The sequence below is a fragment of the Bos javanicus genome, chromosome 11 (genome assembly GCF_032452875.1).
Source record: "Bos javanicus breed banteng chromosome 11, ARS-OSU_banteng_1.0, whole genome shotgun sequence".
NCBI lineage: Eukaryota > Metazoa > Chordata > Mammalia > Artiodactyla > Bovidae > Bos > Bos javanicus.
In genome coordinates this window covers 80,569,522-80,596,204 of record NC_083878.1, presented here as the reverse complement: position 1 = coordinate 80,596,204, position 26,683 = coordinate 80,569,522, and the positions used below count along the sequence as shown (strand labels likewise).

Sequence of the window (26,683 nt, the reverse complement as noted above, 5' to 3'; positions counted from 1 at the left end):
GGGACTGTTCCTCTGTACCCACGGGGATCCCGTAAAAAGATACAAGAGAGTGACATATGGTCTATCATCTGGGAACGCACGTGTAGCAGAATATGCTGGCCTGAAGATCAACAAGGAACATCACAGGGAGCCTGATGGAGTCTTGAAGAAATGATGGACTACCCAGTGACCAATCAATCGTTGAAGGGAAATGATAGCATAAACAGGACCATGGAATTGAAAATTACTCCAAAGATCAGTGAAGAGGCATCTGCCTCTTGAATGCTGCTTTCAGTAGTGCTGACTTATATCCTGACAAATCATTAGTGTGTTCAGATAAAAGAATGCCAGCAGACTAACATTTTGGGCTTGAACATGTTTGCATTTTTTTTTTTTGCTTTCATTCTTCTGTCATCTTGTTTGGCTTTCCTAAGTCCTGATTGGCCTGCCAAGGTGAACCTAAAATCATGTACTTGGGCTTCCCTAGTGGCTCAGATGGTAAAGAATCTGCCTGCAATGCAGGAGACCCCAGTTCCATTCCTGGGTTGGGAAGATCCTCTGGAGAAAGGAGGGGCTACCCACTCCAGTATTCTCTCATGGACAGAGGAGCCTGGTGGACTACAGTCCACGGGTTCGAAAAGAGTCGGACACAACTGAGTGGCTAACAGTTAACACTTACAGTTTACTTAAGGTAACAAATTTATTGGCTAAACAGATGGGAGAACTCCAGGGCTAAAGACTGTAGTTTGCATATTTGGATTGCGAAGAGATGCCTGGATTCTGGCAAGGGTATTTCAGCATTTTGGTCTTTGAGGTCAATAAATCATACCTTCTGGATAGTGTTTTTCTTGTGGGTTCTTAAGATCCCAGTTTTCTAAGTGTGATACCTTCATGAGGGGGTGTCATGAGAATCCACCTGCCAATGCAGGAGATGCGGGGTCGATCCCTGGGTTGGGAAGATTCCCTGGAGAAGGAAATGGCAATCCATTCCAGTATTCTAGCCTCGAGAATTCCATGGACACAGGAGCCTGGTGGGCAACAGTTCACGGGGTCGCAGAGAGTAAGACACAACTGAGCGACTGAACAGCATCACCTCATGAGGACCCTGCCCACCCTCCTCCTCTTGGTGGTTAGCTCTTGCCTGGCTAAGATTTAGCCTCTTAGCTCTTTTAGGGTTGAACCTTCTTGGTGAAGCTTGTCTCCTCATCCCTAAATGTGTAAATACAAAGTGTCATCATATAACAGTGTTTATCTATCTTTCTATCTTTGAGGAAGTATAAAAGGTATCAGTATCCTCATACCTTCTCATCACCTCCTGAAATCACACATCCTATGGTGTAGGCGCTCCGGATATGCAAAAATAGGAATCTCATGAAAGTTCATATGGTGCCTGAGAGCTTTACCTTTAAGCTGTTTCCCCAAGCTTCTGGATCTAATTAGAAATCAAATGTCAGCATGGTGCCTCTTTTTGGTGATGAGCCCTGAATTCCCTTCTTCCAGCTCCTCCAGACTTAAAATGTGGAAGCTGCAGCACACTTTGCCTTCTCATCTCATGTCTTTTATTTGGGGCTTTGAAGTAGAGAGTATCCAATAGGATGTACAGTTATGTAAGGGGACCCTCACAGCTCCTGAGTTAGCTTTTAGTTGCTTTTTTACCAGTTGCTTCTCTAAGAGCACACCAGCAAACCCTTCATTTGTAAGTTAGTATCAGCAACTTGGAAATAATCCCCACTTAAATGCTATTTCTGTTGCAGGGCAGGGCTGTGTTCCCTCCCTGTTATTTGACCTGAGGTCAAACTATGGTGGAGGTAAGGAAGATAATGGCGACCTCCTTCAAAAGTTCCCACGCACACACTGCTGCACTCAGGGCCCCCGACCCTGCACCAGGCCACCACCCACCCATGCCTCTGCCTGAGACTCCTGGACACTCACGGGGAAGTCTGGGCCAGTCTCTCATGGGGTCACTGCTCCTTTCTCTGGGTCCTGGTGTCCCAAAGGTTCTATTTGTACCCTCCAAGAGTCTGTTTCCCCAGTCCTGTGTAAGTTCTGGTGGCTCTATGGTGGGTTAATGGCAACCTCCTCCAAGAGGGCTTATGCCATACCCAGGTCTACTGCACCCAAAGCCCCTATCCCCACAGCAGTCCACTGCTGACCTGTACCTCTTCAGGAGACACCCAAACAAACAAACAAACAAAATAACAGTTCTGTCTCAGTCTCTGTGGAAGCTGGAATCAAGATTGCCAGGAGAAATATCAATAGCCTCACATATGCAGATAACACTACCCTTATGGCAAGAAAGTGAAGAAGAACTAAAGAGTGTCTTGTGCTCAGTCGCTTCAGTCATGTCTGACTCTTGTGATCCCATGGACTGTAGCCCACTAGGCTCCTCTGTCCATGGGATTCTCCAGGCAAGAATACTGGAGTGTGTTGCCATGCCCAGCTCCAGGGGATCTTCCTGACTCAGGGATCAAACCCAGATCTCTTAAGGCTCCTGCATTGCAGGCAGATTTTTTACTGCTGAGCCACCTGGGAAGCCCGTAGAGCCTCTTGATGAAAGTGAAAGAGGAGGAGAGTGAAAAAGTTGGCTTAAAACTCAACATTCAAAAAACAAAGATTATGGCATCTGGTCCCATCACTTCATGGCACATAGATGGGGAAACAGTGGAAACAGTGACAAACTTAATTTTTTTTTTTTTTTGGTCTCCAAAATTTCTGCAGATGGTGACTGCAGCCATGAAATTAAAAGATGCTTGCTCCTTGGAAGAAAAGCTATGACCAACATAGACAGCTTATTAAAAAGCAGAGACATTACTTTGTCAACAAAGGTCCGTCTAGTCAAAGCTATTGTTTTTCCAGTAGTCACGTATGGATGTGAGAGTTGGACTATAAAGAAAGCTGAGTGCCGAAGAATTGATGCTTTTGAACTGTGGTGTTGGAGAAGACTCTTGAGAGTCCCTTGAACTGCAAAGAAATCCAACCAGTCCATCCTAAAGGAAATCAGTCCTGAATATTCATTGGAAGGACTGATGCTGAAGCTGAAGGAAGCTCCAATACTTTGGCCGCCTGATGCAAAGAACTGATCATTTGAAAAGACCCTGGTGCTGGAAAAGATTGAAGGTGGGAGGAGAAGGGGACGACAGAGGATGAGATGGTTGGATGGCATCACCAACTCAATGGACATGAGTTTGAGTAAACTCCGGGAGTTGGTGATGGACAGGGAGGCCTGGAGTGCTGCAGTCCATGGGGTCGCAAAGAGTTGGACACGACTGAGCGACTGAACTGAACTGAACTGAAATGCTATTAGATGTTGGGGTAAAGTTTCAGAATGCCCCATGAAGGCAGAGTTAAATTATAAGGAGTGGAACTGGAGGTGGTTTTGAGCAGTGGACATCTGGGACTGTGTGGTGTAGATAGGAGGGGATGGAGTTGTCTCTCCTGCATACAGGGTCCTGCCCCACACACCCATCTACACAGAAACACACCCTACACACCCTAGAGGAGGAAGGGTCCGATTACTGTGGGCTGATTAGCTGATTGGACGAAGTAGACAGATCCACAAGAAGTACCGTATCGGGTAGAGAGTTCCAGTTTTAAGCATGAAAAGAGTTCTAGAGTTTTAGATGGTGTTTGCATGTTGTTATGAATGCTTTTAATACCATTGAGCTGTATACTTCAGAATGGTTGAGAGGGTAAATTTTAGGTCATGTATATTTTACTACAGTAAAAATATCAGAAAAAAAAAAAAAAGAAATTGAGATTGCATTGCTGTGAAATTGCATTTTCAAATGTTTTGGTCTCAGGACCTGTATATGCTTAAAAGGTTTTGTTTTAAGCTTTTGTTAATGTGAAAGTCACTTAGTCATGTCAAACTCTTTGCAACCCCATGGACTATATAGTCAGGCTAGACTATATTCTTCAGGATAGAATACTGGGGAGGGTAGCTGTTCCCTTCTCCAGGGCAGCTTCCCAACCCAGGGATCAAATCCAGGTCTCCCTCATTGCAGGCAGATTCTTTTCAAGCTGAGCCACCAGGGAAGCCCAAGAATACTGGAGTGGGTAGCCTATCCCTTTTCCAGGGGATTTTCCCAACCCGGGAGTTGAACCGGGGTCTCCTGCATTGCAGGTGGGTTCTTTACCAACTGAGTTACCAGGTAATGTTTATATTAGAAATGAAAATAGATACATTTCAAATTAATCATTAATTCATTTAAACTAACGATAATCTCATACCATGTTAACACAAATGGCATATTTTTATGAAAAATAACTATCTTTTTTTAAACAAAATAATTATAAGTGACATTGTTTTACACTTTTACAAATTTATTTGTCTAGGTTAATAGAACACAATGGAATGCTTAGATTTGCTTCTCTACTAAGTCTGTTATGTTCTCAAACTATATCCTATGGAAAAGTCCATAGGACACTGGTGAGAGAATGAGAAGGAAACAGGAAAATAACATCTTAGTTTATTATGAAAATAGTTTTGACCTCATAAACCCTTTAAAGAACCTTAGGAACCCCAGAGGTCCCTGATGACACTTTGAGAACTACTTGGCTGGCTTGCGTGCATGCTCAATCATGTCTGACTCTTTGCAACCGCATGGACTGTATAGCCTGTCAGGCTCCTCTGTCCATGGGATTTCCCAGGCAAGAAGAATGGAGCGTGTTGCCATTTCCTCCTCCAAAGATCTTCCTGACCTAGGGATTGAACTCACATCTCCTGCATTGGCAGGTGGATTCTTTACCACTGAGCCATCAGGAGTCACTTGAGAACTACTGCTATAGAATAAATCCACAGCCAAATTAACTTTTGGTTATGTTATGTTTTTATCTCTTTTCATGTCATACTGTCTGATTTTGGACCTTCACAATTCCCTGTATTGTTTATCTATGATTCCAAGTGAAAAAACTAGGTGGCTCCTGAGAAAGAGAAGTATCATATCATTCGTTGTTTTCAGGTGTGCATTCCTATTTACTGTGGGGTGAGGACTTCTGCTTAGAAGGTCAGGAAGAAAGTCTGCACTGGTCCAGAGATGGTGCCAAAAGCCATCTCTGGGGCTCTGCCCATGTCACCGCTGTGCTTGCCAGAGGGCTTGGGGTCTCTCATTTTCTTCCTTCCTGTTCTACCCCACCTTGTTCTTCCTTGTATGGAGAACTCTGAAACTCAGAGAGAAGTGAGGATGTAGACTGGAGAAAGGAGAGATGTGCGAATTAATTTTAATAAGTCAAATTGAAAACTCTTTTTTAACTCACTTTTTAATAAGTAACAATAACAATTGATGAAAGCAACCACAGGATTGGAGACAATATTTGTTCTAGCCATATCTGACAAAAGAAATTCTAGGGCTTTTAGGAATTTTTAATTTCTATGCTAGTCTACAGTTTGAGTTTGCGAGAGGTATCTATGATCATAGGGCTTCCCTGGTGACTCAGATAGTAAAGAATGTGCTTGAAATGCAGTAGACCCAGTTTCAATCCCTGGGTTGGGAAGATCCCTTGGAGAAGGGAATGGCAACTCACTCCAGGATTCTTGCCTGGAGAATTCCAAACTGGGGCTTCCCGGGTGGTGCTAGTGGTAAAGAACTCACGTGCCAATGCAGGAGATGTAAGATGCAGATTTGATCACTGCATCGGGACAATCCCCTGGAGTAGGAGTGGCAACCCACTATAGTATTCTTGCCTGGCGAATCCCATAGACAGATGAGTCTGGCAGGCTATAGTCCATAGGGTCACACAGAGTTGGACATGACCGAAGTGATTTAGCATGCACACATATGATCAAAGGGAAGAGTTTATAATCAAATATGGGGATCTCTATGTTATTGGCATTTTTGTTATTTGAGTGTTAAGTATTTGCTCAAGGGTTGCAAATTTTTTCTATGAAGCACAAGATAGTAGTATTTTAGAATTTGAGGACCATGCATTTTTGGTTATATCTACAAATGGTCCTGACATGATATTTTGACTTACTGTTTTTCAACTTTAAGATGGTGTGAAAGCGATACACACTCAATAGAAACTATACTTTGAATTTTGAATTTTGTCTTTTTTCTGGGCTTGGGATATCCCATTAGATTCATTCTCATGATGTTGGGCAGTGGGAGCCAGCTGCAGCTCCCACTCAGTCACGTGATTCTGACTCGCATCCCCTGGGGATCTCATTATTTTATAATTTCTTTATATTGATAAAGTTTGGAGTGAGTCATAGTGGATAGTTCTGGGCAAAACATTAAAAAAAAAAAGTCCTCCCAGCTTGGTTTCCAGGAGCTGGATGTGGATATTTGTGAAGCATAAAAACATTTTTTCTCCCTTCCAAATAATGGATTAGATGTTATATAAACCATCATATTTAAAATGTTAAGTGAAACTTCTTTTTTCACTCCATGAAATAAATAGTCTCTGTGACAGCTTACTACAGCAACAGACATTTGGCTGTCTCAGAGTTTTGTTGTAAATATGTTGAGGATTTATGATTTAGCAAAATCTGTGACTTCTAGCAGCAATAGATGCTTTTCTACAATCCTTTGGAAAGACCTTGATGTATCAGGGGCACAGACTAGGTAGAAATGATAGCTTGGTCAAACATTCTCATCCCACATCCTGGAGCCTCCAGGGAAAACTGTATGGTGTGAAGGCACCCTCTGAGCAGGCTTCTCACTCTTGAGCAGATGAATCCTTGCTTTTTTTACCGTTAGGTGGAACATTCATTTAGTCAGGATCCCACCAGACATGTCCCACTTGCCTGCTGATATCCCTGTGTGTCGGTGATATTGCTGAGAAGTACAGATCTGTAAGCACCGAGTATCGTGCCTGTGTAGCTAGAGATGTGTGCGTGGATGTGTGGGCACATCAACATGTGTGCAGTGCCTCAAAAGAGAGTGTCTTGGAAGAGATGACACTGGAGCTCGTTCCTTGAAGACCAAACAGGAATTAACTGAAAAAGGAGGGAATCAAGGGGGCAACTTCAGTGAGATTTGGGAAAGAGAGTGTGCCCTATGGCTGGGGATGGGAAGGAATATGTTGCAGCCCAGGAAGAGGGGTTGGAAGTAGATGGGTGGAGACAGTGGTCAGAGATACAGGTGGGGATGTTCTGGCTTTGACATCTGTGGAAAGAAGTTTGAACTCTGTCCTGAACACACTGGGGAGCTACTGTAGGTTTATGGAAAGTGTAGACGCATTGTGACATGTAGTTTAGGAAAGTCTATGGCTGCTTGTGGAGAGGGAAGGGGTGTTCGTGAGAGGTAGGGGTGAGATGATGTCACTGACTTGACTATGAGTAGGATTTGGGGCATTAGGAGACCTCAGTCACCCACAGAGGTAATTTGACCTGATCCTTGAGACCTGAAATTCCTTAGACTTCTATAGTATTCATGTTGTTTTTAGTCGCTCAGTCCTGTCCCACTCTTTGTGACCCCATGGACTGTGGCCCACCAGGCTCCTCTGTCTATGGGATTTCCCAGGCAAGAATACTGGAGTGGGTTGTCATTTCCTCCTCCAGGGGATCTTCCTGCCCCAGGGATTGAACCCGAGTCTCTTGCATTGGCAGGTGGCTTCTTTACCACTGAGACACCAGGGAAGCCCATACATTATTCATACTCATATTTATATTTATAGTTCTAAGGTCGAGAGTGGAGAACTCTGTGGGAAAGTTGAATGGACTTTTCAGCCACACATCAGTTTCCTCTTCCTGCAACCCTCTCATTTCCTTTGGGTAATTATTCCTCCCTGTCTGGTTGTTGTCTTGGTGGGATGGTGGTTGTTAAGGATGCCCCTGAGATTCCTTCTGCCCTGGTCCAGCCATGGGACAGACAGACGGTTCGCCCAGCCTGTCAGGCGTCTGTCAGTGGAGGGACGGCCGGATGGAGGAGCCTCCTGGCGTGTTCCTTGCTCTCCCTGGCCAGACCGCTTCTTCTGTCAGTTGTTTCTGTCTCTATGTCCTCCAGAAGTGCCCCGGCTCCTGTCTGTGGCCACGTGTGGATCTTCAGGCTTCTCTTTGGCTCACAGAGCTTCAAAGAGCCTTCTGTTTGACACAGATTGGATTTGTCAGTGAGCCAGCCCAGTTGCTGTTGTTTGTATCCAAAGAGCCCTTGGTGTTATGAGAAGTGTCCAGAGGCCTCACTTCATACCTGAGCATGAAGACTAACCTCACAGCATTTCCTACTGGTTTTGAAAGGGGAACAGGGCAAATGCAAGAAGGGTGTTGGCTGGAAGTGAGTGAGGGCTGTACTAAAAGAGACACAGGAGACTAAAGCTCTGCCGGTGAATTTTGCTGGCCTCTCATTGTTGCTGTGGGTGAACCTGATGCAGGTGTGTCTACCTGGGGGGCTGGGGTGGGGGTCAAAGTAGCATCAAAGAGATGGGTCAGTCTCTGTGTACTTATTCCAAGTCTTACTCAGCTGACACTCAGGGCTCTGGCAATGGTTAATGATAAAATAGAATAAGTATTTATATAGTGCTGTTCTTAGGTGGTGCAATGGTAAAGAATACACCTGTCAATGCAGGAGATGAGGGTTCGATCCCTGGGTGGGGAAGATCCCCTGGAGGAGGAAATGGCAGCCCACTCCAGTATTCTGGCCTGAAAAATCCCATGGACAGAGGTGCCTGGTGGGCTGCAGCCCATGGGGTCACGAAAGAGTCAGACATGACTGAGCATGCATGGCCTTGGTCTTAGATTAAGTTTTGGGCAGATTCAGACTCAAGCAGTGTGGATCCAGAGTTTATCCTGAAGGCCAAGGTTGTGCATTTTATTTATTTATCTTTTTTCCTTTAAAAAAAATTAAATTGGAGGATAATTGCTTCACAATCTTGTGTTGGTTTCTGCTATATGACAACGTGAATCAGCCTTAAGTGTACATGTGTCCCCTCCCTCTTGAACCCACTCCCTCCCATATCCCACCCCCTCTAGGTTGTCACAGAGCACCAGTTTGAGTTCCCTGTGTTATACAAGGCTGTGCCTTTTAGAAGGTAGCTTTAGCTTGGATGGAAGAATGAATTTGAGAGTAGAGAATGTGGACAGGCCTGGGTGGGGAGGACAGTCAGAAGTCTATTGAGTAAATCATGGAAAACACTGTGTGTCTGAATTGAAGCAGAGGCAGGAGAGAGGGGAAGGAAAGGGACTTGAGACATGTTTGGGAACAGAGGATGAAGGGAAAGTGTACACGTGTTTTATTTCAAGGTCCCATTGGGACATTCGAATGGATACATCCAGTAGGCAGTTCCGTGAATCCACAAGGTAGGAGGGGCTCTGGGCTGGAGATTCACACCTGGGCTCTTGAGTCGAGTGAAATTTTCAGGGAGAAGAACAGCGAGATGAGAAACCCACGGGATGGGGGAAATGACACAAATTCGAGGTCCATGGGCTGTATCCAGGCTACAGATCTGTTGATTTGGCTTACAGTATTAAAACATTAACCACGAAATTGATGACATTGGAAAAGTTGGGAAAGTTCCTGTAAAAATAAGATTAATGGATATCCTTGACCGTCTGGGGTCATCTGGCCACCTGATGCTCACAGATGAGGGGCAGTGATCCTTTTCTGGCAGGACTGGTGCTCTCCAGGTTGTCACAGTGGCCAGGTGACCTCCTCTCTCATCTTACCTAGTCCCTGCGGGTATTTTATTTTGTGAACTCAGATTTAAGCTTTGGGAAGAAGAAGCAGAGTCTCATAGGAAACCAAGAATAAGTAGCCAGAGAAGTGGCATTGGTGAACTGCAAGGGCTGGGAGGTGGGCAGAGACAAGTGCCTCAAACAAGTCACTCAGAGATGTGACGTGAACCTCGGCTTTGGCTGTCTGGAGGTGCCTTTAGCAAAACATTGAGTGCAGCATTAGGGCAAGTATTGTAGGAGAAGAAGGAAGGATGAGTGTAAAAACTGTTTTCGAAAAGCTGTGTTGCAAGGAGGAATTTGGAAGATTTTTTGTATTTTATTTATTTATTTATTTGACTGTTCCTGGTCTTAGTTACAACACAGGAGATCTAGTTCCCTGACCAGTGATTGAAGCTGGGCTCCCTGCTTTGGGAGTGTGGAGTCTTACCCACTGGACCACCAGGGAAGTCCCTATTTTGTGTTATTTTTTAATATGTGTGATTTGAGCATGTCCGTATAAGGATGTATGTGATATAAAATAGTACTTCCTTTATTTGTCCTTGACTTACCTTTTATAACTACAAGAAGTCCAGTCTTCTATTGCCTGGTTGGCAGATTATCCTACAAGAAGAAAGTTGTTCTTATTAAAACCACATGCTCCTGGGGTGTAGCATGGAGTGAGGTGCTTTATACGTCTATGAAGATAGTGCTGTGAGCTTCAGATTTTATCAATATTAAAGGCAGCTTTGCTATTTTAATAGGTAAGCAGCAAAGCCTTCAAACGGGTAATTCTGCGTTTTAAAAGCAGCAGTACCCATGTAGTGATTTCTTATGTGTTTTTACTCATGTCATTGTAAGCTGTCCATTTCCTTTTTTAAATCATTGGCCAGGTGAAATCTGTGTGATGATCATATCAACCAGCATCACTTCTTCTACATTCTGAGTTAGTGTGCTTTTATTGGTTGTATGCCATATGTCAATTTTTCTATTTACTTTTTTGTATTTGTTATGCTATAACTTGATTCATAACTTGTGTGTGTTAGAACTTATCTATTTTGTCTTTGATGTAAAACTATTAAGGAAAAAAATGTATCTCCCATCTGCACTGGCTGATAAGTAAGCTTCTTTTCATCTGTGGTGACCACAGTTTCAAAAGCATATTTTGTGTGATTTTTCTTTCCTCCCAGTGGGCAATAGAGACTTTCAAATTCGACATGGTGTGGAAGCAGCCAGTAGCCAAGAAATGTGATAAATGTCAACCAACTAATTGATTCATCAATCAATTCAGTATGCAATTTTTGAGAATCTCATACGTGTCATGTGAGGTTCAAGGTGCTGGGGATACAGTGAAGCATAAGATAAAAATTTCTGCCTTTATGGGGCTAATATCCAAGTGGGATATGAGCTTAAACAAACTATAATATAGTTTAAACAAACTGTAAATAAGATAAAGAAACAAAGCGTATGTCTCTATGTATTTTACAGATTAACAAATGCTAAGGAGAAAAAATAGAGTAAGGAAGGGGGCTAGGAGTTTCATCGAGGGATATTTTAGATAGGGTAAACAAGGAAAGTGTCATTCTGAAGCTGTTATCTGAGTAAAGACCTGAAGGATGTGAGGAAGAAGGATGTGGGGTTCAATCAACTGGACGCAGAGCATTCGAGGCACAAAGATCAACCAATGCAAAGGCCCTGAGGCAGGAATGTGCCTCACTTGGCAGGATTAAGGACTGTTACAGAGACTAGTCCCTGCATTGGGAAGATCCCTTGGAGAAGGAGATGTCAACCCACTTCAGTGTCCTTGCCTGGGAAATTCCACTCACAGAGGAGCCTGGCGGGCTATAGTCCATGGGTCGGAGTCGGATACAGCTGAGCAACTGAGCACACAAACAAAGAGACCAGTGTGCCAGATGGCAGTGAAAGAGAGTGAGAGGAGTAGGAGATGAAATCAGATGAGTCAGGCCAGGGAAGGGAAACTTTACTCTGAGTAAGATGGAAGTTACTACCAGAGTAACATGAAGTGATTTACAATTTTACATTCTTAACTTTTTTTTGTGCCATGGAATCCTTTGGCAGTCCTGGGACGTCTATGGACCACTTTTTAAAATAGTATTTTTAAATGCCAAAAAAAAAAAAAAAAAAAAAAGCCACAGAATATAAAAGAATCCAACTGTATGGAAATACAGTTACCAGAATAACCAATTTATAACTTAGCAATATATGGTCTTCTCTTTAATTCATTAAAGACGATCTAGCCATTTTGGATCACTGCAGTTCCTGGTTCTACCCAGTGGTAGCTTCTAATTTTTCAGATATTCTATAACAGTGATAATGCCAAAGGGTTTTTTGTTTTGTTTTAATTTCTCTGATCACAGCTTTGACTAGATGGACCTTTCTTGGCAAAGTAATGTCTCTGCTTTTTAATAAGCTGTCTAGGTTGGTCTTTGGAGAAGGCAACGGCAACCCACTCCAGTACTCTTGCCTGGAAAATCCCATGGATGGAGGAGCCTGGTAGGCTGCAGTCCATGAAGTCGCCAAGAGTTGGACACGACTGAGCAACTTTACTTTCACTTTTCACTTTCATGCATTGGAGAAGGAAATGGCAACCCACTCCAGTGTTCTTGCCTGGAGAATCCCAGGGATGGGGGAGCCTGGTGGGCTGCCGTCAATGGGGTCGCACAGAGTCGGACACGACTGAGGTGACTTAACAGCAGCAGCAGCAGGTTGGTCTTAATTTTATTTCCAAGGAGCAAGCGTCTTTTAATTTCATGGCTACAGTCACCATCTGCAGTGATTTTGGAGGGCCCCCCCCAAAATAAAGTCTGTCACTGTTTCTACTGTTTCCCCGTCTATAGATGCCATGATCTTCATTTTCTGAATGTTGAGCTTTAAGCCAACTTTTTCACTCTTCTCTTTCACTTTCATCAAGAGGCTCTTTAGTTCTTCACTTTCTGCCTTAAGGGTGGTGTCATCTGCATATCTGCAGTTATTGATATTTCTCCTGGCAATCTTGATTCCAGCTTGTGCTTCATCCAGCCCAGCATTTCTCATGATGCACTCTGCATATAAGTTAAATAAGCAGGGTGACAATATACAGCCTTGACGTACTCCTTTCCCGATTTGGAACCAGTCTGTTGTTCCATGTCTGGTTCTAACTGTTGCTTCTTGACCTGCACACAGATTTCTTAGGAGGCAGGTAAGGTGGTCTGGTATTCCTATCTCTTTAACGATTTTCCACAGCTTGTTGTGATCCACACAGTCAAAGACTTTGGCGTAGTCAAAGCTACGGTTTTTCCAGTAGTCACGTATGGATGTGAGAGTTGGACTATAAAGAAAGCTGAGCACTGAAAAATTGATGCTTTTGAAGTGTGGTGTTGGAGAAGACTCTTGAGAGTAACTTGGACTGCAAGGAGATCCTACCAGTCCATCCTAAAGGAAATCAGTCCTTAATATTCATTGGAAGGACTGATGCTAAAGCTGAAACTCCAATACTTTGGCCACCTGATTAGAAGAATTGACTCATTTGAAAAGACTCTGATGCTGGGAAAGATTGAAGGTGGGAGCAGAAGGGGATGACAGAGGATGGGATGGTTGGATGGCATCAGCAGCTCAACGAACATGAGTTTGAGCAAGCTCCAGGAGTTGGTGATGGACAGGGAAGCCTGGCGTGCTGCAGTCCATAGAATCACAAAGAGTTGGACCTGACTAAGCGACTGAACTGAAAGCTGAATTACTCTGACTGTTCCTTGTGGCTAAATGGTTCAGGACACCTGGGGTGTGGTCTCATGTTTCAGCAGATTCTCTGTATGGCCACATGCAATCCATTTTGCTTCCATAGGGACATCTTTCTCCTGGGTAACTCCCAGCTCACCAAGGTGTGGACACTACAAATTCTTCATATTCTGAGAAGAAAGAATCTATTTAAATATGTCCAGGGACTTCCTCAGAGAAGGTGATGGCAACCCACTCTAGTGTTCTTGCCTGGAGAACCCCAGGGACGTGGGAGCCTGTTGGGCTGCCGTCCATGGGGTTGCACAGAGTCGGACACAACTGAAGAGACTTAGCAGCAGCAGCAGCAGCAGCAGGGACTTCCCTGGCAGTCCAGTGGTTAGGACTCTGAGCTTCCACTATTGGGGAATCCCTGGTTGGGGAACTAAGATCCCACAAGTCACAAGGCATAGCCAAAAAAAAAAGTAAAATCAATAAGTCTAGGTCATATGGCTACATCTTGGGCGAGTCCAGCCATTTTCTGCTCTCTATCTGCTATAGGCGTTTTAGGCCCCACATATTACACGAGTTCTTTCCTCTACTTGGAGAGCAGCCTTACTCTCAACTGTTCTTCTTTACTTGTTCGTATCTGACCCAACTCTTAGGGCTCAGCTCTGATATACCTGGTCAGGCAGTGTCCCTGCTTCCCCATCCCAGGGGACCCTTTACCTCCTCTGAACTGCAGCACCTTCTCAGTATCTCCTCTTGTGTTGATATTCTGCCTTGGGTTGCAGTTGTTTATTTACCTATTTACTTTCCTCCAACATTTTCTAAGCTCCTTAAGCACAGAGGGCAAGAGCCATGTTGTGTTTTGTCTTCCGTTATTTCCAGGACAGGCCTGTCTTAAAGCAGATGGAATGAAAAGCAGAAGCTTACAGTCCTACACGTGATGGCAGAGCACATTGGCGGAGGGCTCTGTCTCACCCAGACCTGTAAGTTGACTTAATATCTGCTCTTCTGCCTCTCCTCCCTTCCCAAATACTGACCAAGGCTGCTTATGACCTTTTATTTTCCCAAGTAGAAATAACTGTTTTCTTCAGTGTTTTTGTAATACTTTAAAGAAATTCACAGAATGCTGAGAGGTACAGAATAGAAGGCAAAAATCACCCCAAATTCCATCATTCAGAGAGAATGTGTTTAACATTTTGGGGCATATTTGTATAGTTTTTTTTTTTCCATTTCATAAAGGCAGACATAGTTTATAAAGATCAGATCATGACACTATTGTATTATAATTATTTTCTTCTCTTACTTACCATTTTGTGACTTACTTTTCTTGAATCTCTGGACAATGGAGTCCAGTGGATGAACAGGGCTTTAGAGCATCATTATTTAAACTGTCAAACCATCACTTAGGAGCTACTGACTCTGGAGAGTTAGTTAACTTCTCTCTTTGCCAGTTGCTCCTCTGTAAAATGAACCCAGTGGAAATACTACTAGTCCAAGTGTTGTGAGGATTAAATGGATTCAGGTGTGAACACTTAGAGAGGAGCCTGACTTGGTATGCAGAGCTGTTATGATCATGTCAGCATTTTCAGCGGCCACAGAGTATTCTTTGGCATGGCCCGCTCCTAATCTTATTTCACCATTCCCCTATCGATGGACTTTTAGGTTGCCTTTATACTCTTATGAATAATTAATGATGCAGTGACATCATTGTATCTACATCCTTGGACATGTGTCTGATTTATTCCTCAGGATACATTCCAAAAGGTGAAACTGTGGGATTTTATGATATACATTACTAGTGTCCTCCAGATTTCCTTTAATCAGTTGACACTGCTACTATCATTGCATGATAGATTCCCCACCCCGTCCCGTACCCACAGAACTGTTTTCTTGCAGTTGATCATTTTATCACTGTGTTAGTGTAGATGTTGGATGCATCAGTCATGTCATTGCAAACGTGGGGACAGATAAGACTGAACTCAAAGTCTAAAGTCCCCAGGTGGGATGATTTTCCTGTTTCCTGGCTGCAGGCTGAGCCCCTGCTTGTCAGCCGTGAAGCTGGGGGACTCCTGCAGAGTGGAGGGAGGCAGGGCATTCCTCCCTGGGGCCAGTGGAATGGTGGCAGTCGAGGAGGAGGACCACGCTAGGGGCAGTGGCAGTGTGGTTTTGCTTTTCCTTACGAGGTGCACGGCCTTCCACAGGACCCTCCTTACCTTCCTGTTTGTGGGTTGTGTTTGAAGATGACTCAGCAGCGGCTTGCTGCCTTTTACTGCTCCCCAGGGGAGGTCGTCTAGGAACAGAACCCTGGGGGAAGACAGTGGTGTTCAGTTACTATGCTTGTAGCCCTTGGGATGTCTGGGGATGGTGTTGCATTCACTCATTCTGGATGGCCAAGAGAAGTATAATTTGTATTAACCCTTCAAATATCATTTAGAGGCCTTGCTTTAGCAAGCACTGGTTTTCTCTCTGAATACCATAATCCCTATTAATTTATTTTTAATTCCTGAATACTTTAGACCCTGGGAAGCTTTCATTTTCCTCTTGAGACAGAGAAAAAGGAAGGAAAAAAAAAACTCTGTTAATTTAAGGATTTTTCCTATTGACTTAAGGTATTTCTTCTTTAATGGCCTCTATATTTTATATTTTGGGCTTCCCTTGTGGCTCAGGTGGTAAAGAATCCACCTGCAATGTGGGAGACCTGGGTTTGATCCCTGGGTTGGAAAGATCCCCTGGTGATGGGAAAGGCTACCCACTCCAGTATTCTGGCCTGGAGAATTCCATGGACTGTATAGTCCATGGGGTCACAAAGAGTCAGACATGACTGAGCGACTTTCACTACCACTTTCATATTTTATTTGTTTATTATTTTATTATTGGAGTATAGTTGCTTTATAATGTTGTATTAGTTTCTGCTGTATGACAAAGTGAATCATGTGTATATATATACATATATCCCTTCCCTCTTGAGCCTCCCTCTCACTTCCCCCATCCCCGCTCCTCCAGGTCGTTAGAGCACCAGCTGAGCTTCCTGTGCTATTCAGCAGCTTCCCACTGGCTGTTTTACATGTGATAGGTATATATGTCAGTGCTAGCCTCCCAGTTTGTTCCACCCTCCCCTTCCCACTCTGTGTCCACATGTTCATTCTCCACTGAAATTTGATAATTTGGAAGAAATAAGTCGTTTGGAGATAGATATTCTTAGTAAACGACTTTCTGAATTAACTAGACAGGGTTGTATTATTCTGATTGCTTTGGATTATAGGATTTAAATATGATTTTACTGGCACATTAAATTCTACTATGGTGGCCTGATTGCATTATTTTAACTTTATTTAAGCAAAACCCTTGACCACAGTTCTTACTAATGAAGCAAGCTAGAGGTAGGGTCAGCGTTTACCTTTTCTTTGTCCTTGTATCGCGTCATTACTCTTAGATTTTATGGGAAATTAGTCTGTAAATGATGAATAGGGGCAAGACTACCAAACTGATATTTTGTGGCAGATCAGAGTTTCCACAAGATTGGCAGCTTTGATTAGTAGTGGGTGTGGCCAGCAGGAGCCCCGGGCCCATAGGAAGTAGGCCACATCTTTGAAACTGTATGAATGTGTGGCCCTGGGTATTATTCTAGTACTGAAAATGTTAGCAAACAGAAGACCGACTCACTGAGAAAATCACTAATCTTTACACTAGACTCAAGATTCAAGTTGTGTGATGCATGCTTTGACTTTCAACAAAAGGTTAACCTTGCTTTTATCTTTCCTCATTTGAAAAATTTTGCTTGTCTGACACCAGAAATGCCAGCACTGAATTCTAAAAGAATATGTGTTTTGGGGAAATTTCCCCAGCCCCTGACAGCAGATGAAGTATTAGTACAATCTGTCTTTCTGATCTTTCTGAACTTCCAGCTCCCATATAGGTGTCTGAGGTGTTTTTCACTCTTCTTGCTGATTTTGAGGGGACATTTGGCAGTATCTGGAGATATTTTGATTGTCACACCCTGGGGGGCAGGAAGGAGGTATACTGCTGGCATCTAGGTAGAGTCCAGTGCATGTATGCATACTCAGTCGCTCAGTCACGCCTGACTCCTATGACCCCATGGTCTGTAGCCCACCAGGCTCCTTTGTCCATGGAATTTCCCAGGCAAGAATACTGGAGTGGATTGCCATTCCCTCCTCCAGGAAGGATCTTGCTCCTCTAGGGCATCTTCCCGACCAGGGATCACACCTGTGTCTCCTGCATTGACTGAGCCACCTGGGAAGCCTTTGGGTAGAGGCCAGAGATGCTGCTAAGTGTCCTGTAGTGCATAGGATATCCCCCAGGAAAAAAGAATTATCCGGCCTCAAAATGTCAGAGGTGCTGAGGCTAAGAGTCCCTGCTATAGAAGTCTGCAAGGTCAGCATGTCTCCAGGGAAGTCGGTGGATTGCTAGGAGGGTGCTCCAAGGTGTCATTTACCTGGTAACCTTATCACGGATCTGAGTCAGCTCTGTCTCAGACTTGCAACTTCAGAAACTCAGGTATCCCAGAGCTGAGTAAATAAACTTCTGTTTGCTTTACTAAGTTCCACTCTTTAAATAGAAGTGGTGGACAGAGTGGACACTTGTGTCAGCTGCATAGCTTATTTGCTCTGTGTTGGCAAGGAACCTGGGAACTGAAATCACCAGCAGATGCCTCAAGGAGCTGAGAGTCAGAACAAGGGGAGATTTGGGAATATGTAATGCTATCTGAGACTCTGAGCTCTGGAGACTTAAAACCCCACTCAAGATGTATCATATCAGTGTTGGAGATGCTGTGTCTTCAGGATAAAACTCTTCTTCTTTAGAAAGTGCTGGAATGGGTCTTGGCAACCAATTTTGATCTTTGACTTTCTTCCCCTGCTTCCATTGCTGATCCTCTGCCTTTCATTATCCATATTGGTTCTTTTAATTAATTTACTGTTTAGTCTTGTTGGCTTGGGGGAGAGGAATTGGCTAAAAACAAAAACAAAAACCTGTCAGGTGTCATTGTAAAACAGAGACAATTAATTTGAAGATTGATATTAGGACACTGTCCCTAACTGCAGGCTTCTCAGTATTGTGGGTGGCACTGAAGTGACAACATTTCAGAAGAATGTGAGCAGGGCAGTGACAGGTGCTCTCAGCATTCTCTACAAACTCAGAGGACACAGACCTAGGCTGCAGTGTCACTTGGAGTGCTGCTTTAAGTTCTCAGGCTCTGGTTTTAAAGTTTAATTTTGGGAGAGCAACATTATTCCTGTGATTCTCTGGGAGAATGATGCAGGGAATCATTATCAGTCTTGTGTACTGTCTGCTCGTCTGTTTGATTCTCCTCGTTCTGTTCCAAGATTGGATGTCAGGCCTCCGGGTGATGAAAGAGTCCTATCTGCCACTTAATCTTCACCTTTCCCCTCTCAATATTGGAGGTGGTCATCGTGTTCATTTTTGAAAGCTGTAGTCAACCCAGCAGGAAATATAGCCAGGCTGGACGGGAGCCCAAGAATGCCACCGAGGGTCTCCCTTTATCCTGTAAAGAGAGGAATTCTGCGGAGGCTGGAGATACTGAGTGAGCTTGATGTGTTTTGTCCGGATCCTGCTGAATCACTCAACAAAGTCAGAAACCAGCATAAGTGCAAAATCACGAATGCTCCAGTCTTCTTTTTGTTTTTGAACAGTTGCACACAGATAGGGATGATGGGAACACAGAAACAGAACCAGTTGGTGGGATTGTTCAGCAGGAAGAGGGGAATGTGTCAGATGTACACATTTTTCTTCCCCTGAAACCTGCTGGTTTGGGCCATGTCTGCCATCTCTCCTAGTTCAGTTCAGTTCAGTCGCTCAGCCGTGTCCGACTCTTTGCGACCCCATGAATTGCAGCACGCCAGGCCTCCCTGTCCATCACCAACTCCAGGAGTTCACTCAAACTCGTGTCCATCGAGTCCGTGATGCCATCCAGCCATCTCATCCCAACCTTTCCTTATTTTCCCCCAAGGGCTAGAAGAGGATCTTGATTTTCTATACTCATTGAAATCAGGCAGACCTACCTGAGTTTGAATCTCATCTGTGGTACTCACAGGTGTGGAGCTTTGGGCAAACAGTGTCTTTGAGCCTCAGTGTCCCACCAGTAAAATGGGAAGGTTCCTGGTGTGTTGTAGGGACCCGGAAAATGCTAGTTATTGTTTTACATGGAGAGGTCACATCTAGTGTATGAATGCCGTAAGCAGGGGATGGACTGGCATAAATTCACATCAGTTCAGTTCAGTCACTCAGTCGTGTCTGACTCTTTGTGACCCCATGGAGTGCAGCATGCCAGGCCTCCCTGTCCATCACCAACCCCCAGAGTTTACTCAAACTCATGTCCATTGAGTTGGTGATGCCATCCAACCATCTCTATCCTCTATCATCCCCTTCTCCTCCTGCCTTCAATATTTCCCAGCATCAGGGTCTTTTCCAGTGAATCAGTTCTTCACATCAGGTGGCCAAAGTATTGGAGCTTCAGCTTCAACATCAGTCCTTCCAATGAACATTCAGGACTGATTTCCTTGAGGATTGACTGGTTGGATCTCCTTGCAGTCCAAGGGATTCTCAAGAGTCTTCTCCAACACCACAGTTCAAAAGCATCAATTCTTTGGTGCTCAGCTTTCTTTATAGTCCAATTCTCACATCCGTACATGACCACTGGAAAAACCATAGCCTTGACTTGACAGACCTTTGTTGGCAAAGTAATGTCTCTGCTTTTTAACATGCTGTCTAGGTTGGTCATAACTTTTCTTCCAAGGAGTAAGCGCCTTTTAATTTCATGGCTGCAGTCACCATCTGAAGTGATTTTGGAGCCCCCCCAAAATAAAGTCTGCCACCATTTCCACTGTTTCTCCATCTATTTTCCATGAAGATATTGGACTGGATGCCATGATCTTAGTTTTCTGAATGTTGAGCTTTAAGCCAACTTTTTCACTCTCCTCTTTGACTTTCATCAAGAGGCTGTTTAGTTCTTCTTTACTTTCTGCCATAAGGGTGGTGTCATCTGCATATCTGAGGTTATTGATATTTCTCCCAGCAATCTTGATTCCAGCTTGTGCTTCATCCAGCCCAGTGTTTCTCATGATGTACTCTGCATATAAGTTAAATAAGCAGGATGACAATATACAGCCTTGACATACTCCTTTTCCTATTTGGAACCAGTCTGTTGTTCCATGTCCAGTTCTAACTGTTGCTTCCTGACCTGCATACATATTTCTCAAGAGACAGATCAGGTGGTCTGGTATTCCCATCTCTTGAAGAATTTTTCACAATTTATTGTGATCCACACAGTCAAAGGCTTTGGCATAGTCAATAAAGCAGAAATAGATGTTTTTCTGGAACTCTCTTGCTTTTTCCATGATCCAGCAGATGTTGGCAATTTGGTCTCTGGTTCCTCTGCCTTTTCTAAAACCAGCTTGAACATCAGGAAGTTCACGGTTCACATATTGCTGAAGCCTGGATTGGAGAATTTTGAGCATTACTTTACTCGCGCGTGAGATGAGTGCAATTGTGCGGTAGTTTGAGCATTCTTTGGCATTACCTTTCTTTGGGACTGGAATGAAAACTGACTTTTCCAGTCCTGTGGCCACTGCTGAGTTGTCCAAATTTGCTGGCATATTGAGTGCAGCACTTTCACAGCATCATCTTTCAGGATTTGAAAATTGGAATAGCTCAACTGGAATTCCATCACCTCCACTAGCTTTGTTTGTAGTGATGCTTCCTAAGGCCCACTTGACTTCACATTCCAGGATGTCTGGCTTTAGGTGAGTAATCACACCATCATGATTATCTTGATCTTGAAGATCTATTTTGTACAGTTCTTCTGTGTATTCTTGCCACCTCTTCTTAATATCTTCTGCTTCTGTTAGGTCCATACCATTTCTGTCCTTTATTGAGCCCATCTTTGCGTGAAAATTTCCCTTGGTATCTCTAATTTTCTTGAAGAGATCTCTGGTCTTTCCCATTCTGTTGTTTTCCTCTATTTCTTTGCACTGATCACTGAGGAAGGCTTTCTTATCTCTCCTTGCTATTCTTTGGGACTGTATTCAAATGAGACTGAGACAGAACTGTGTTTGAGCGTCTCCTGTGGAGGCACAGGTCGGCAGTGGTCTGCTGCAGGGACGGGGCTCTGGGTGTAGGTATGGCATAAGTCCTCTTGGAAGAGGTCGCCATTAACCCCACTATAGAGCTGCCAGAACTTACATAAATTCATATAAAGAAATATTGACTGATTTTATGTGTTTTCCAAAAACCCAGTCTTTTGGACAGAAATCATGGTGAGGGGAAATGAAGCAAGGCACAAGAATTCTGACTTTCAGGGGAAGAAGAGAAAAAAGACAGCCTAGGATGTTGTTCATGCATCAAACATTGATGCCCACTTGGCACCAGCTTCTGTAAAAATGATACATTTGGTCTGTCTGTCCCTGGACCAGCCCCATCCTGCGAAGGTGATGAGCCAGTGTCCAGCAGTGCTGAGGTTTCTCAGAAGTGCTGAATAGCCTAAGGACTTTGTTGAGTTTTTTTTTCTTCAGTAATTAATGTAGTCATATCAAAGCTGTTTGTAGTTAGTTAATTATCTCCTAGCCAGATTAATCATACCTTCCTTTAAAATGTGCTACTTTTGTAAAGGTGTCTGGTAGGGAAAGGAAGCCTATATTTGTGTGCTGTACCCTTTAAAAAAGGCACGCCATTTCTACATATCCAGTGGAACACAAATATCTGAGGCTAACCCTTTGAGGTGCTGCTGGGAGGCCGTGGAGGAGGAGGAGGAGGATGTTAAGGGGGAGGAGGGAGAGAATAAGAAAGAGGAGGAGGTGGAGATGGAGCGGGGGAGAGGAGGAGAAGGGGGAGCGGAAGGACGAGGAGGAAGAGGAAGATGAGAAGGAGGAGGATGGTAAGGGGGAGGAGGGGGAGAATAAGGAAGAGGAGAGGGGGGGAGCGGGAAGGGGGAGGACCATGACGGGGAGGAGGGGGAGAATAAGGAGGAGGTGGAGGGGGAGATGAGGCGGGGAGGAGGGGAAGGGTGGAAGGAATGGAGGAGGAGGCTAGCTCCTGAATTTTGTTTGTCCATGTTGAAATGTCTCTACCTCTTTGCCAAGGGTCCCAATCACAGAAGTTCAGTGTGGGTAGAGCTGCACTTTTTCTGTATCCTTCCTCATTGTCATCTCTATTAGAGGTGGAAATTCGCCGCAGGGTTGCTCTGGCCCTTGTTGGGACCGGCTTGTGGTTCCTGCTTTGTTTCCCACCCCGTTGCCCCCTGGATGTTGGTAGGACACCTCCGCGTGTTTGTTCTTTGGCTTCGGTCCTATGGGCTCCGAGATGGGGGAGAGGGCAGGTGCTGGATCTTGTTTGTAATCGCAATGCCTGGATAATATCAGGCAGAGCTTCAGATATAATGAAGGTTTGCAGTGACTGACACAGCTGGAAGCATGTCTTTCACTTTTTTCTGAAGCTCAGGATCAATCCTTTCTTCTTTATCTTCCCTATTTCCCCTTTGAACTTAGCATTGATTGGAAAACATGAAAATCGATAGGTAGATGCTTAGATACTACCATGGGAAAGCACCACCATGAAGCAAAGCTTACCCTGTTGGCAAGTAAAGTTTTTTTTTTTTTTTGCTTTCTTTAATTTATTCAGAGAGAAAAAATGAAATTTATCCTCTTATTTTCATATTAACTCTCCCTCATACATCACACACACACACACACACATGTGCGCGCACACATAACTAGAGGACTTTGATCTAGCATGTGTAGTCATTTCTGATGTCTGAAAGATGACAGTGACCAATGAAGCAACATTGAATTTGGCCAGCCTTTGAAACCTATCGATTTCAAATTAGAGCAGCAGTATTCATTCTATTAGTGCAGTCACACTCAAAACTTGTCTCTAATATGGATTAAAGGTGTTCAATTAGAAGTTTATAAATTTGTTGTTCAGTCGCTAAGTCATGTCTGACTCTTTGGGACACCATGAACTGCAACAAGCCAGGCTTCCTTGTCCTTCACTATCTCTCAGAGTTTGCTCAAACTCATATCCACTGAGTTGGTGATGCCATCCAACCATATCATCCCCTGTCGCCCCCTTCTCCTGCCCTCAATCTTTCCCAACATCAGGGTCTTTTTATAAGTATACCCTTGAAAAATGTACTAGGAAAATGATGCTCCTGGAAGAAACAGTGTGGGAGGTGAGTGACTAACGTCCTAATTCTAGGACCTCATGTTATGGATATTTTATTGGCCTTGGGGTCAGTGGAGATGCCCCAGGTGTCCACTCCAGTCAAGATCTGAGTCCTGGAGCCTGAAAGTGGTTGCGAATCACTTCCTGATGTCTCTGTAGCCATGTGACCAAGGGGAGTGATGGGTCCTGGGAGTTTGATTGGTCTCTATGATATAAGTCTAATTAGTAAAATTCCCAGAGCATTGAGTCTGAGATAAAACTTTTTGGATGTGTTTTCTCCTTGGAGTTACAACATGACTGATACTTTCTTCTGCAGGTGAGAGTGATTTCCCAGCGATTGCTTCGGCCGGTACAACCAGAGAACAGGATTCTTTTCTTTTTGGCTGCTAAATGCCTCTGTATTCCACACTTTCCAGTGAGGGGAGAAGGCTGGAGCTTCTTGGATGATGATGGATATTCCGCTGGGCAGGATGAGGGCAGAGTGTGTGACATCAACAGCACAAGGGTAAGAGCTGCCTGTCTGGTGTTTTCTCTGATGCCAGCATTTACCAAAGGAAGGGGAGAAAAACCTAGTGACAGAAATGAGGGTTAAGCATCTGGGAGACTCTTCTGTTTGTAAACATCCATGGGGCAGTTGGGGTAGATGACTGAGGAAGGAAGGGAGAGGGCTGGCCTGGAAGGATTGGGTTGCTGTGTGCTGGGAGACACAGCAGGTCAACTTTGGAAGATCCTGTTGTCCACATGGCCCACCCTCTTTTGTGGTTATAGTTCACACTTGAGGAAGTGACACTCCTTACTGTGACAAGGTTCCATTTGTGTCCATTTGAGTTAGCCTGGCCTGTAATGAGTGCTATGGTGCCGAACCTGAGAAGAATCTCGCTCTGGTCCTAGATTGAGGACTTATTGGCAGTACTGGGTCCGGAGACACACTTTTGCTTGAGCTATATAGGTGGCTGAGATGGTAAAGAATCTGCCTCCAATTCAGGAGACCCAAGTTCGATCCCTGGGTTGAGAGGATCCACTAGAAAAAGAAATGGCAACCCCCTTCAGTATTCTTGACTGGGAAATCCCATGGACAAAGGATCTTGGTGGGCTACAGTTTACAGGGTCCCAAAGAATTGGACACAACTGCACAATTGACACTTCCTATAGTGTTAAAAACTTTTTGGATCAATTCTGATTAATGTTGAGATATCTTACGTAAAAATGAGGATTTCTGGGTTTTCCAGGAACACTGTAAGATACACCCAAACTGGCCTTCTGTTCTCAAAAAGGACTCATGCCGAGTAGTCTTTGCCTCTGAGATAAGCCTGGGTGGTTCACTGCAGTCCCAACTAGCCCACTTCATTTGTGTAACTTACTTGTTGGTTGTTTGGTCACTGGAGGCATGTCATTTCACCATGCCTGATCTACAGCCTTCTGCTAGCTCTTTCACAAAAACAGTGTTTTTGTTTTTTTTTTTTAAGAACAGTTTACAGAAAAATTGTGCAGAAATTGCTGAGTTCCCATGTACACCCTCCCCTTATCCACACAGTTCATCCTACTTTTCACATCTTGCCTTGGTGCAGTGTTTATTACAATTGTTAGCCAATACTGACATATTATTATTGACTTAAGTCCGTAGTGCATATTAGGATTCACTCTTGGTGTGGAACTTTCTATGGGTTTTGACAAACACATAGCGGCATGTATGGACCATCACAGCATCATATAGGATAGTTTCACTGCTCCCAAATGCTCTGTGCTCCATCTGTTCACAGTCATAGTTTTTATTGATTCTTCTAGATCAAAATGAATATCTTTCACTGGACCACGGGCAGCACTTAGCATAAGGGGCTGGGGCTGTGGTGATGACAAGACATAGTCCCCTCCATGGGAAAAGCTTGGAGTCTGGTGACAGTAATGGTCAGAGTTGTGGAGGATAAAGAGAACTATAAAGGCAATAAAGAGAAGGATAAAGATAACTATAAGGATATATAGATAACTAAGGATAAAGAGAACTATAAAGACACTGTAATCCCTTGCCCGGGGTAGGGGTGGGGTGGGGGGCAGTGCAGATAAAAATGCACCTGAACGGCTATGGGAGAAGGTGAACAGAGCTGGGAAGTAAGGGCAGGGGGAATGATTCATGTGGAGCAGATCATTCTGCTCCAGCACTCCACCTCTGGACCTCATTGCGTCACCCCGACAGCTGTCTTTAGGGTCTTCTCCAGTGAGTTGGCAGTTTCCATCAGGTGGCCAACTGTCTGCATGAGGGTTCCTCTATGTAATGTGACTCAGTTCCTCTATGTAATGTGATGAGGTAGCTACTGGAGAGTTAAGTCTCCCCTCTTGTGGCAAAGTCCACATTTTTCCAATTTCTGGTGAATATCTTTCACCTCTGCTTCTTTGCTTTTTACAAATAGGACAGATTTCTGGCTTTTGGGTTCACTGAATTAGCCTTCTAAAGCAGCTCTCCTGCTTGGAGATAAGCTGGGTGAGTTACAGGGATCCCTGAAGTTTGCAGGGGGAGTCAGCCATTCTAAATGGAATCCCGAGGAAATGAGCACCTCTCTAGTATGACTGTCCAGATGGAGGTGGCAAAAGAGGGAAAGGAGTAAGTAGGGGCAGGAACAAGGAGGTAGGGGGACTCATCTGTTTTTTTTTTTTTTTTTAGTTCTACCTATTTATTGCTACCAACCCATCTCCCTCCACCCCCCTCATGCATGTTCGCTCCGTCTTGTGACCCCATGGACTACAGCCCTACCAGGCTCTTCTCTGTCCATGGAATTTTCCAGGCAAGGATACTGGATTGGGTTGCCATTTCCTTCTCCAGGGGACTCTTGTCTTAATCTCTTATTTTTGAAATAAGGCTTTACATGTATCTTATGCTTTGTGTTTTCAGAAGACTTTTGTGTTTGTTATTGTATCATCAAAGTGTGTACATCATCTTTTATTGATCAAGAACCTCCCATCCAAGGTCACAGAGCTGGGAAGTGGCGCTTCAGGCACAAGTTTTCAGAGTCTTAACCTGTCTTCTTTTCTTTAGGTGCTTCTGATAGTTCAGCATGGATAAGTGGACCTGGTGGGTTCATTTCTTTCAGTGCAACATTTAAAAGTTGGGTTTGGGTTATGAATCTTCTGAATGAGGGTGACTGGGGACCTGTGCCACTGGTGTGTTGTCAGCTGCACACAATGCTGTTGGAATACGGATGTGCAAGAGAC

The 26,683-nt window shown here is 44.1% G+C and overlaps 1 protein-coding gene across 7 annotated transcripts in view; it reads left to right on the top strand.

Annotated features, from left to right (window-relative positions):
- KCNS3 (potassium voltage-gated channel modifier subfamily S member 3) overlaps positions 1-26,683 on the top strand; it is a 143,234-nt gene that overhangs the window by 7,746 nt on the left and 108,805 nt on the right. For 5 of the 7 annotated variants that reach the window (XR_009739539.1, XR_009739538.1, XM_061433250.1 and 2 more), the window contains exon 2: positions 23,796-23,984. The gene's annotated coding sequence lies outside the window, so the exon portion shown is untranslated. Of the gene's footprint in view, positions 1-2,699; positions 3,292-13,882; positions 14,269-23,795; positions 23,985-26,683 lie in introns of those variants that run through there. The other 2 variants (XM_061433251.1, XM_061433253.1) reach the window with 2 other exon arrangements.